The sequence below is a fragment of the Manacus candei genome, unplaced genomic scaffold, assembly GCF_025592945.1.
Source record: "Manacus candei isolate 608988 ecotype Guabito, Panama unplaced genomic scaffold, ASM2559294v1 h1tg000159l, whole genome shotgun sequence".
NCBI lineage: Eukaryota > Metazoa > Chordata > Aves > Passeriformes > Pipridae > Manacus > Manacus candei.
The window spans coordinates 4,565,608-4,577,642 of record NW_026138207.1 but is presented as its reverse complement, the minus strand read 5'-3'; the positions used below and the strand labels follow the sequence as shown (position 1 = coordinate 4,577,642).

Below are 12,035 nucleotides of genomic sequence, written 5' to 3'. Positions count from 1 at the left end.
TTTCCATTTATTAATCTGTCATAGATGAGAACAGCAATGACACATTTGCTGAATACTATATAGCTGAGACATTCTTCTCTCAACTGCTTTACTACAAAAAGGTTGAAAGCAAGTTAAAGAAAGAAATACATACTAACAGAGAAATGTTTTAATCAGAGATTGCAAAACAAAACAGAACGCCAGATGAACCAGGTCTTGTTTATCTGTAAGGGCCATAGTTATGCCATTAGCTTTTCCTCAGTACAATTTGTTCAGGGCAGTGGGAAGTTTCATGTAAAAAAATCAATGGTTCGATCTGGCCCTGTAAACATCAGATAGTGTAGCCATCTAAAGCATTCTGGTAGACTCAGGACAAGATGGATCAGATTCTTTCTTTGAAATTTGCTCTCTGAAAGTAGAAAAATGACCAGAGGGTGGCATACTAAAAAGATCACAGTCTTAAAAAAAATAGTTGCCTAGGATGATTAGAAAAATCAAGTAAATTGTTTACTTTTTCCTAATGCAAAGTGATAGCCACTCCCCAGTGTAACTTGTATCATCCACACCCAAAGAATCAAGTAAAGCAACTACTGTGACCTACACGACTTCCACAGCACAGATGTGCTGCCTCATAGTAACACCCACCATGGCAGCTCTTTGCAAGCAAATTTCAATCCTCTGGCTTCCTTTACAGGCCCTTCCTAAGGAACTCAGGCAGATCATCATATGAGCAGGTATAGACTGCATGGTAGAAAAAGAGACCATGGAATTGGTTTGAGTGTTTAAGCACTGACTATCCCTCCACTCTTACCGAAATGTGGAAACCCCTGAAGAAGTCACTGATTGCTCTAGGGACATTATGAGAGCTCTGGACATCTCTGTGTGACATCCTCTCATACTAGTAACAAGGTGCAGGAAGTGTTAAGTCTCAGTTAAACTCACATTTAGGTGGAAAAGAGGGTGATGACCCCAGCTCTAGTGTGATTGGTTTATCAAATCTTCTCAGAGATAAATCCTTTTTAAACTGTGATCCTTCCCTCATAGCCTATAGATGATAAGTGGTCCTCTGCCTGTTACATCCTCATTGTCTAAGATGTTCTATATAGTTGCTTCAAATTTATTTACATAGAGATAATGGATTACAACTCTGTAGCCACTCTCCCCCTTCTCTTTCTATTTATTTTCTAAACATGTAATAAAATACGTTTCCAATTTAATTAAGAAAAAAAAGGGAAGGAAAAAGTTACTGTTGCTCAAACTGCATAGCATATTACTGCATAATTTATGTGCTCACAGCAAACTGCAGATTCATTTATAAATGGCACACACAATGGCATTTTTCTGATAATACAAAACTTCAGGATGTGACTCACAATTAAGTCATGGCTCATAGACATAAGAGAAATGCTTAAATGCCTTCTCTGGTGCTCAGAAATGTGCTGCAGTCATGGTGCTCAGTGCACCAACAATGTCATATAGTTTGCAGCCAAACAGGCGGATTGTAGAGTGCCTGAAACAGCAGCTGTACTCTCTTCTCACTCTAGGCAATGGAAGAGGAATCTTCCAAAATAGCGTTGCCCTCCAGGCTGCTGTATCCAGAGGTCAATCCAAAATCATGAACTTAGGGCCATTGCATCTTTTATTTTGGCCTTGTCAGTCACTTACTTGAATACTCCATGAAGGTATTGCCCAAAATCAGTTGTGACTCAAAGCCATATGTGGTTTAGATGTCCATGGGAATTCTGTGTAGGGGACGAACAAGTAAGAAGTGTGAGATTTGATCCTTTATGGAGTAACAGAGTGAAGCAGAGATGAGTCAGCCTGTAAGGAACTGATACAACTCTGCATTCAAGGTCACCATAATGAAATTACAGTGTATATTTGAAAGTAATCAGAAGGCCACTCCAATGTTCATTTGGCACAAGACACTCTCTTATCAAAAGAATCAAATTTTGAGAGCCCTAAATAGACTTCTCACATTTCTGTGCAGCTCTAGTTTTTAATCCTCTAAATTGCTCATGCTTGCCCCACAATGGCAAATGTAATCAAATAAATTAAGATTATCCTCTAATGTAATTTGCCAAAAACCAAGTTCCATAACAGCTTCTGCACTACAAGAGTATCAAGTACACAAGAATACCTAGTTCTACAGAAGGCTTTCCATGTTGTGGAAACACTCTTCTAGACTGGACATTTAACGTGGAGCCAGGTGAAAGAGAGGAGCACAGAAGTTACATGCACATGCTGGTTATTTTTCTAAGCAACCCATATTGTACTTTCTTCGGAAGGACAGATCTTCTTTCCTGCATAGGAGATGTAATAATTAAGCCTGTAGATCTGAACTAGAACTCCATAAGGTAAATATCTGCCTGATTTGATCTTCTGAAATCTAAAATACATGATTAATCTCATTTAGACCTTAACTATATAGGTCTAAGTGAGTCATCTCCATCTCCTTATGCTTTACATAACAAGAGAGAGGCACAAAGAAATGGTGGCTTTACTTGCTGTTGTGGTTTAACCCCAGCCAGGATTTCAGCCCCCACCTCTGCTGTGGGTTGGATGAGAGAATCAGAAGAGCAAAAAAGAGAAAACTCATTAATTGAGATAAAGACAGTTTAACAGGGAGCCTTCTCTGAAGATTTTGTGTCTTCCTTGGGTAATGAAGAGATAAAGAAAAAGCTACACATCTAAAATGAGTACAAAGGAACACCAGTTGATGACTCGGAAGGTGTCCTGCACACATTAACTGACCTATCAGGTATAGTCACTAGGAAAGCAAGTGCCTTCATTGTGAAACCTGTAACAGAAAAGGCAAATTCCCTCTTCAGATTAATTTGAATTTAGTCATGTTTGACTTATGTTTTAGGTAGTATTCTGCATGCAGATGTGAAAAGAATAAGATTACTGTTACTTTAAAAAGCCATAATTTTTACTTAAGACTAGGTATTGGCATGTAGTTTAGCATTGTTTATCATGTTGTTCCCTGGAATATGTTTATATAAAGAAATGGATTGATTTTTTTTTTTTTTTTTTTGAGTAATGCTGCTTTGACTTTCCAGTTTGGCACTTTATTTCAGAAAAATGACACTTCACTTTCACTGATATCTTTTTGTAAGGATGCCAATAAAACAAACAGACAAAAAAATGTGCATTACGTCTCAAATGCAAATGCATTTAACCCCCTGTGACTTTCTTGTCTGGAGATAGAAAGTCCTGGGGGAAACCTAATAGCAATCTTCCAACAGTTAAGGGAAGATAACTGAGACAGAGCCAGGTCTTTTAATGAGGGAACGTGGAAGAACAGACAGTAGTCACAAACAGAAACAGGGAAGGAGCCAGTTGGATATAAGGGAAAAAAACCTAAAAATCTACAATGACATTTCAAGCTTTCAGTCACTACAGAATACCATGTTTGAACGCCCTAATGACAAAGAGGTCTTGAAATTCTCATTCAGGTAGAGGTGTTTTCTGGCTAACCGCTAGCTGAAAACCACATATTCTCTTCCTCCATTCATGGATCTTCTCGTAGGAAGGTTTAAAACATATCACAAGAATTTATTATTATATTTAGAAGTGTGTGATGACTTTTTTCTGCTAAGAAGAAGAAGAAGAAGAAGAAGAAAACTGTTGTTTCCACAATACAATTACTCTTCCTTTAAAGGGAAAATCCCATATAAAATAAAACCTGCTCTGGAACCCAGTTAACTTGATGATAAAAATGCCTTCACTCATGAGTAAATGCCTAAAGGAGTACAGCAGGCTATCTGCAACTTTTATTGATTTTGGGCTTTGCTGTGCACTGTCTAGCTTGCACACAGAGGCAGCATTTCACTTTATCGTTTCTCTGTGCTAATCTAGTGGAAGTCATTGTACAAATTAGAACTGAGCTCCTTAAGATTAAGATTCATAGTTATGGGCTTTGTCAGTGTCTTTAAGTAATTTAATAACGCAGTGTATCTGTTGGATTGAATGGACAGTGTTCAGATAAGTTCAGCTTTTGAAGATAGATGAGACTAATTTCTCCAGTGAAGACCACATGCTGCACAGAAAAAAAGAAAGAAAAAAAGGAAAGAAAAGAGAAGGAAAAAAAATAAAATTCATAAATGATTCAGAAGTCAAAAATTTGAGAAGAGATGTGAGAGGGCATTACGGTGAGGGAAGTTTATTTTCCATTCCCTTTCTTTAAAAAGTCCTGGTAATTGAAAGATACATTTCCTTTTTCCTTTTTTTTCCTAATCTATCTCTTCCACTTACCTGAAAGCACATAATATTTCTTTTGTGTTCCTTTACTGGCAGCAGAGGAGGACAAATGGAGCACTCAGCACTATCCCTCAGCATAGTTCATAGGAAGTTTTGTTACACCAAGACTGGCCCAAGAGAAGAGTCATAACTTGGAGGCCCAGCAGTCCAATAGTAGTATTTTGACCTTTCCCGTCTTCCACACCTTTGGTAAGAGAGAGCACAGAAGAAATTGTCAAAGGTCTATAGAAAGATGCCTTCTCACATGCCTTCTCACATGCATGACTGATTCCTTGTTAATCAAGATTTTGATTTTCTTATAACAACCCCATCGGTTCAGAAAATTAAACACTTACTCTAAAAAATCTCCATACTAACACAGTTATTATGAGCACTGCAAAGAAAACATTTAAGTCAAAATAGGGGATTAAAACAAAACTAATCATAGCTTGTGGGAAAAGGCATTGTAAATGCATTAGTTGCAGGTCTGTTGGTACAGCATATCTGTAACACATTCCAGAGTAGATGTAATAGACAGCAGACAGTGTTTTCTTGAACTGACATCTTAAAGTTGCAAACATTCAGTTGCTGCTTAAAAACTCAGAAAACAGTTCTTCTCGAAAGTTTTGCCAATATTTTATTATCTTTTTAGACTATGATATACTTTCAGCACCAGCACATGGCAAAATTCTTGCAGCAATTAAAAGGATCTTGCATGATCATAGAATAGGTATAACTATAACTATATTCTTGTATGTCCACTGAGGCTCCACTGTGTCATGTCACACAACTTCATTTAGACAAGTGAAAGTACACCATTCTGATTTTAACAATATATGGCATTTATCGACTTATCATAAACGAAGATGAGTTTGTCCCTGTCAGGTTAGAACAAATATAAAGAATGACATTACTCACCGTTTATCACCATGAGAAATGTTATAGATGATAGAAACTATTTTGATAATGATTCATTGTGCTAATTTAATTATTGATTATTCCCACTTCCTTTTAAAGGAAGAAAATACCAGCTTTCTGGCAATGAGTAGAGAAATAATAAATTGTGGAAATAATATTAATAAGAACACACTAAAATCTTGGCCAGCATTTCTAAGTCCAGATATCTACAAGTGGATAAAGTCACATCCAACACCTCTGCAGAGGTACAGGAAGAACCTGCATTTCCTCTCTACTCCATTGGCTTTTGGTAACAAATCAGCATGCCTGAAAATTAGGCCTTTCTGTATGCAAGTATCATCTCAGATATAAGTGACTGATTTTAGGAATATGGTTATAGCATGTTTCTTCTCCTCTCACTGGAAGACAAGTTCTGTCTGGACAATACCAAGGTTTCTGCAGCATCTATAGGCCTAGTCTTCAGAGTCTTGGGTAACATATTGGTTGTTTCTCCTTTGGAGATAGGCTAGATATGCTACAATTCTTCAGACTGGAACATGTGTCTCTGGGAGGAGGGGGGTCAGATGGGATAAAAAGTCATGAAAAACATGGGAAAGTGGAAAAATAAATAGAAAATAGTTATTTCCTATTCCTTGTAACAAAAGAACTATGAAATGTTCATTAAATGTTCAAACATGAGGTTTCAAACAAAGACATTGGTTACAATGAAATTGGTTGTTTAGTCTGGAGAAGAGGAGGCTCAGGGGGAGACCTCACCACTCTCTACAACATACTGAAAGGAGGTTGTAGCCAGGTGGGGGTTGGTCTCTTCTCCCAGGCAACTATCAGTAAGACAAGAGGGCATGGTCTTAAGCTGTGCCAGGGGAGGTTTGGGTTAGATACTAGGAAGAAATTCTTTACAGAGGGGGTAATCAGGCATTGGAATGGGCTGCCCAGGGAAGTGATAGATTCTCTGTCCCTGGAGGATTTTAAGATGAGACTGGATGTGGCACTTACTGCCATGGTCTAGTAACCGCATAGTTACCGGTAGTGGATCAAGGGTTGGACTTGATGATCTCAGAGGTCCTTTCCAACGCAGCTGATTCTACGATTCTATGAATTTGTCACAGTACGTAAATGTATTTTGACTGCCAAATAAAATTGAAGTAGGAGCAAAAATGGTTGAACTAGTTGAAGAAAGATTAATCCACTGGGAGATTTTAAATATAAACAGCCTTCAGACCAATAAATCCCACTATGACCTGTGCTCAGAATGTGAAAGACAATACTACAAGAGTCATAGAATCATAGAATCATATCATATTCTGAGTTGGAAGGGATCTACAAGGATCATTGAAGTTCAGCTCCTGGCCCTGCACAGGACAACCCCAAGAACCACACCATGTGCCTGAGAGTGTTGTCCAAACACTTCTTCGATTCTATCAGGCTTCGTGTTGTGAGCACTTCCCTGGGAAGCCTGTTCCTGTGTCTGACCACCCTCTGGGTGACAAACCATTTCCTAGCATCCAACCTAAACCTCTCCTGACACAACTTCAGGCCATTCCCTCAGGTCCTGTCCCTGGTCACCACAGAGAAGAGATCAGTGCCTGCCCCTCATCTACCCCTCACAAGGAAGTTGTAACTGCACTGAGGTCTCCCCTCAGTCTCCTCTTCCCCAGGCTGAACAGACCAAGTGCCCTCAGTTGCTCCTCATACGACTTCCCCTCAAGGCCCTTCACCATCTTCCTTGCCCTCCTTTGGATAATCGCTAATAGCTTAATATCTTGCTTATATTGTGGTGCCCAAAACTGCACACAGTATTCCAGGTGAGGCTGCACCAGTGCAGAGCAGAGGGACAATGCCCTCACTTGACTGGCTGGCGATGCTTTACCTGATGCCCCCTAGGACAGGGTTGGCCCTCCTGGCTGCCAGGGCACTGCTGACTCATATTCAACTTGCCATTGACAAAGAAAGCTTGCTGCTTCCCATCACATTTTCCTAAGCATTTCTAATTGGGTATAATGGTGGAGATTTAATCATAGATATTTAGTCTGACCCAATTCTTTTACTCCATCTTGAGATCAAGAGACTAAAAAAAGGAAAAATGGTTAAACAAATGAAAGTGCAGGCAGTTGCAGCCTTCAGTGCTCATTGACCTCCTCATGGCCCTGAATTTTGTCCTGATTTGTATGCAAAAATTTTTCATCTGAAATTTTGCAAAATGTTCCAAAATGGAATGCAATTACTTTAAAAGGATCAATAATGTTGTAAGACATCTCGCCTAAAATAAATTCTTCTTTTTTGGAGGGAAAGAGATTTGGAATAAGCTTGTGCGTATGTTCAGAAAATATTAAAGATGTCCCTGAATTAGATTAAGTGCTAGCTCTTTGGGCCCTAATATCTTGGCATGCTGCCAGATAGCAATCTTAGTGATTGAGTCATTTTGTACAGGGAGACGTTCCTCGGATAATGCCCAAGTGAGTCATGAGATCTAATTCCATTAAAAAGAGTCATGAGGCCCACAATATTAATTAAATTTGTGCTACTAAGCAGAGGAATGCTTAATGGAAGAGGACAAGAATAATTCATTTTAAGTCCCTTCCAATGGAACCAGAATAGAAGGAGCATTGCCCATACCTGAAATATAAATTTGTCTCTGTGTGGTCTTCCAGTTATGAGCTCCATAAGTGCTGGAACAGTTACGATACTATTAGTGAGATTAGAAACATGGGGTGTGGGGTACGGAAGATGCTAGAAGGGATGGTCTGGTGCTTCCCAGAGATTGTAACCTCTGCCTATCTCTCCATACATGAAATTCTCTTAGATACGTTCACATGACAAGATAAAACAATTTAATGACTGCTAAGTCTAGATAAATATAGACTCAGGCAGTACTTCCATTATTCAGACAGTCAGAATCCATGTTTCCCTGTACTAATCAGAGTGGCCTTGTTTTCTGTGTCAGCTGAATGTAACAGAGATGGAGTTTTACTCACACAACATAAGGACAGCATTGTATTGTACAGCCTGTAGCCTCTCTAAAAATGCAATTTCTAAAAATGCAATTTTTAGAAGAGTCGACTCACACTTTCATGGTTTTTTTAATACTTTGACTAAACAGCTATTCAAAGATTGGCACCAGTTGAAGCCAAAATAAAGATACATTTTCAAATACTTTCGCTAACTTTTCTGCTGTGGTCCAAAAAGGAGGATTATTAATCTGTATATTTTTTAGTAATCAAATCTTTATTCTGGGGTTCCTGAGTTTAATGTCTGATGGGCAAATTTCATTCTGCACCCTTCCTTTTTGCTTTCATTTGTGAGTACCCCAAAGGAGGTAAAAAAAATTCTGCCAACACACTATACACTTACAGCATATATAATATAGACACATATAGGATATACCACACTAACCCACTTGACTTGCAGCCAGTCAAACCACCTGTCACGTATGGCAGGAGCTCTGCTCCATCTGCACCAGTAAGCAGCACAGCACTGCACCAGGACTGTAGAGAGGTTGCTGAGGAGCTCCCTTTTTGTGTCAGGGGTGCTTTGGGCTGCTGTGGCTCAAGGACCCAGAAGCCCAGGAGCAGCCAGAGCTCACTGAGTGTGCTCCTGCAGCACAGCTTCTGGTGACATTCCACCAAAAGGACTGCAGCATTCGTAGATCCCTTGAAAAGTAGTGACCTGAGGGACAAATCTTCAGTTAGCACTTCCATTAGTTGTAAAGTGAATATTTTAATCTCTAAACTCCTCAATTACAATGTTTAACATAATTTCTTCACTGCTTCTTTCTGCAACTAATTAAAAATATTCATCATTAAAATCTGATAAAACATATTTCAGTTACTTCTTCATACCTTGTCTTGACTGAAAAGGTGGTTTAATGCCTTGACATAACTAAATTGGTTGTAAGTTCCAGACTGCTGAAGCAAGCTTCCTATAACAAGATGATCTGTCTTCAAGTCATTTTTGTCTTGGCAGTTGCAGACAATGATTTCATCAAGTCTAACAAAAAATGCCATATTTGCTTCTCAAACAAATCCTAATCTTGTAATCCAGGGGGGAAAATGAAGCATGAAAAGGCAGCACTTCAATCAGTGAATTTTAAAAGGCTTCAACATACAGTCTTTATTTTGGTTCAAACCAATTATGTTGTAAAAAAAGCACAGTAAATGATGAAAGAGATTGTTACTTAAGTCATTAATATCAGGTGAAAAATCATCTTCAGTAATTTTAGTTTCTTCAAATTGGATTTAACTTTTACATACCACTCTGGAAAATATGCACAGATTCATATTTTATTTTCTTTGTGCCTCTTGAGCCACAGGCTCAACATAAAACCAAATAATAATTCAAACTACTGATGTAAGCAGGCCTCTCTATTTATTACTTGATCACTTGGTGCTTACTTGTGCAGTTGACTTCAACCTAACAAAGATAAAAATAGAAAAATAAAAAAAGAATATACTTGCCTAAGGATGCCCAAATGTATCACTTACCTCATGCAATTAATTACAATTGTTTGAAAAAATACTTTCTGAAATAGTTAGGAACATTTACACACTATTTTATTTCTCAAATTGTTGGACTAGATCTTCAGTTCTATCTTTATCTTTTCAGATAGATATTCTAGTGGCACAGAAGGTCAGAAAGCCCCTTTTGCAGAAGAAAACAAAGTAAATACAATCTAAAAACCTTAAGAACAATCCACTAATTCCACCCTCACTTGGGTTATTCACTGTACTCCTGCTTAAAGCTCTGTTGTACCTCTACTATGACCTTTGCAGGACATCAGAGCAGTGACCTGCCACAAACACAGCCACAATGTGCTTAAAGAAACAAGGTAGAGGAAGCAGTTGAAAATCTGGGTAAGCATCCTACAGAAATACCATCCTGAAGCTGCAGTGCTATTTTGTTCTCTCCTCCAACACGGTTCTTGCTGAACAGTAAATCGTCCTAATGAATTCATAAGATAAATGGTCATTGGTCAATCAAAGTACAACTCAATCCTTCTTGGCAATTCACAAGAAAAAAGTAACAAGAATGCAAAGGGCTTAAAGATTAATAAGAATAAAAGAAATAATTAAAAATCTTGTAAGAGAAATCTCTCTAAACAACCTTCATTTTGGTCTGCTCCAGCATATCCATTTTTAAAACTAGCTATTAAAATATAAACCACCCAGTGAAATATTTTCATTGTCTCCTCACAGTCCCTTTCTGAATTTGTGCCAGCAGAGCTATTAGCAGTGATTGAAGGTGAGACAGACAAGACAAAATTCTCCAGAGAACAAGGCAAGAGACACCTTTCTGCCCTCAGCCCATCAACTATAATGAAGGATAGGCACAGTGCATGACAGGGACTGAAATAGGAGACTGTGACAAAGACAGGCTTAGGAGTGCTTCAGAATAATTCATTCAGTTGCATTTGGCAGCAGCAGATCATAATATTTTTTGTGTAGCAACGCTGTCAATGGAAAAAAATAAAACACAGAATCACATTTGCATGCTGATTCTATTACAGTCAGAAAGAAAGGAGTAGTGAGTTAATCAAATGTTTAAGTTATATTCTCCCTCCTGTTTTCTGCTGCCCATAAGCACACAGAGCAGTATGAGACAGATGCATGGGGCTGAGTGGGGAGTAAGGCCTAATCCACAATGTATTGATTACAGCTGCTTCTCCTCTCTCCCTCAAGTGACGGTCCATGCTAGAAAAACCCACTGCTTTATTCATCAGCTGTGTTTGGAGTCTCTTTGCTGAAAAAAGAGTTGGAAACATGGTAACATGGTATTGCTCTTCAAGAGAGGAAAGGAATCAGGGAGAAACTCAGAGAGAGATCCAGTCTTGATTTGGAAAACAGACTTCAAGAAGAAAAATTTCAACCCTAGCCACCACCTTACAACTGTCATCACATCACAGTGACTCTCTGTCCATGCTTTACTGCCGAAATCAGTGACCCCAGGACCACAGTGCCTCTGTGTCCACACAAGCTCACAAGCACAGTGACTTGTCACAGCCGGGCAGAGCTCCATTGAACGAACCCGTAGTTCCAGCCTGAATTCAAGAAAGCCATGTAACGTGGTTGGTAGAGGACTTCCGTAAGGTGCCACTCCTGGGGGTGGTAGTGGCAGACAGCACTGGCATATTCAAAAGAACTCAGATCAAAAAATGGACCCTGAAAGCAGGGTTACACTTTAACATCCCTAACACAGCCACTTCAGACAGCCAGGAGCCTGAGGAGAGGGAACTCTGGGAGACCAAGTGCTCAGCCCAAGCCCTGGGTCCAAGACAGGGCCCCATGACCCCTGTCCAACACGGCAGGATATTTCCTATGTTCTTTGGGTTATTCTCCATCTCTGATGGATTTAAGCTATCAGAAATGCACCAAAAATGCCTATTTCATTATGTCCAGTGCAGAAGCTACACAAATTCCCTACAGTCTACCTATAGCAACCAAAGCATTCATCTAGGATATAGAAAAATAAATATAATCACTTATTCAATTATGTAAACAGGTACAGTCTTTATACAGGAGGTATAAAATGTTTTTATGGCAGAGACTGGTACAGTCAATGGGCTATGCAGGGACTTTCCTTAAAGATGGAAGACACGGTTTTGAATTCCCATCAGGCAGGAGAGGGGACTGATCTTCTGTCTATCACTTCACAGATGACTGCCCTGAACACTGAGCTTACTGTTGGGGAGGAGGAAGGACACTTCTCTGGTGGTAGTATACAGCCATGACCCCTTACTCTACTTAGAATAAAAATGAGCACGGGTACCTACTTTCAGGAGTTTTGTTCAAGGAGTCCCCAGTGGAGAAAGGCACTTTTCTGAGGCAGAGAACAGGCTGGCTCAGCAGGTTGCTTGCCAGTCTCCTCGTTGCGGGGTTATTCAGGATCCCCATCCTCTGCAC

The 12,035-nt window shown here is 39.3% G+C and overlaps 1 long non-coding RNA gene across 1 annotated transcript; it reads left to right on the top strand.

Moving 5' to 3' along the window:
• Positions 1 to 632: 632 nt before the first annotated feature.
• On the top strand, positions 633 to 9,975 carry LOC127463418 (uncharacterized). Its single transcript, XR_007900827.1, has 3 exons — positions 633 to 713; positions 4,279 to 4,431; positions 9,909 to 9,975. It is a non-coding gene; the product is annotated as an uncharacterized LOC127463418 (long non-coding RNA).
• The last annotated feature ends 2,060 nt before the right edge of the window (positions 9,976 to 12,035 follow it).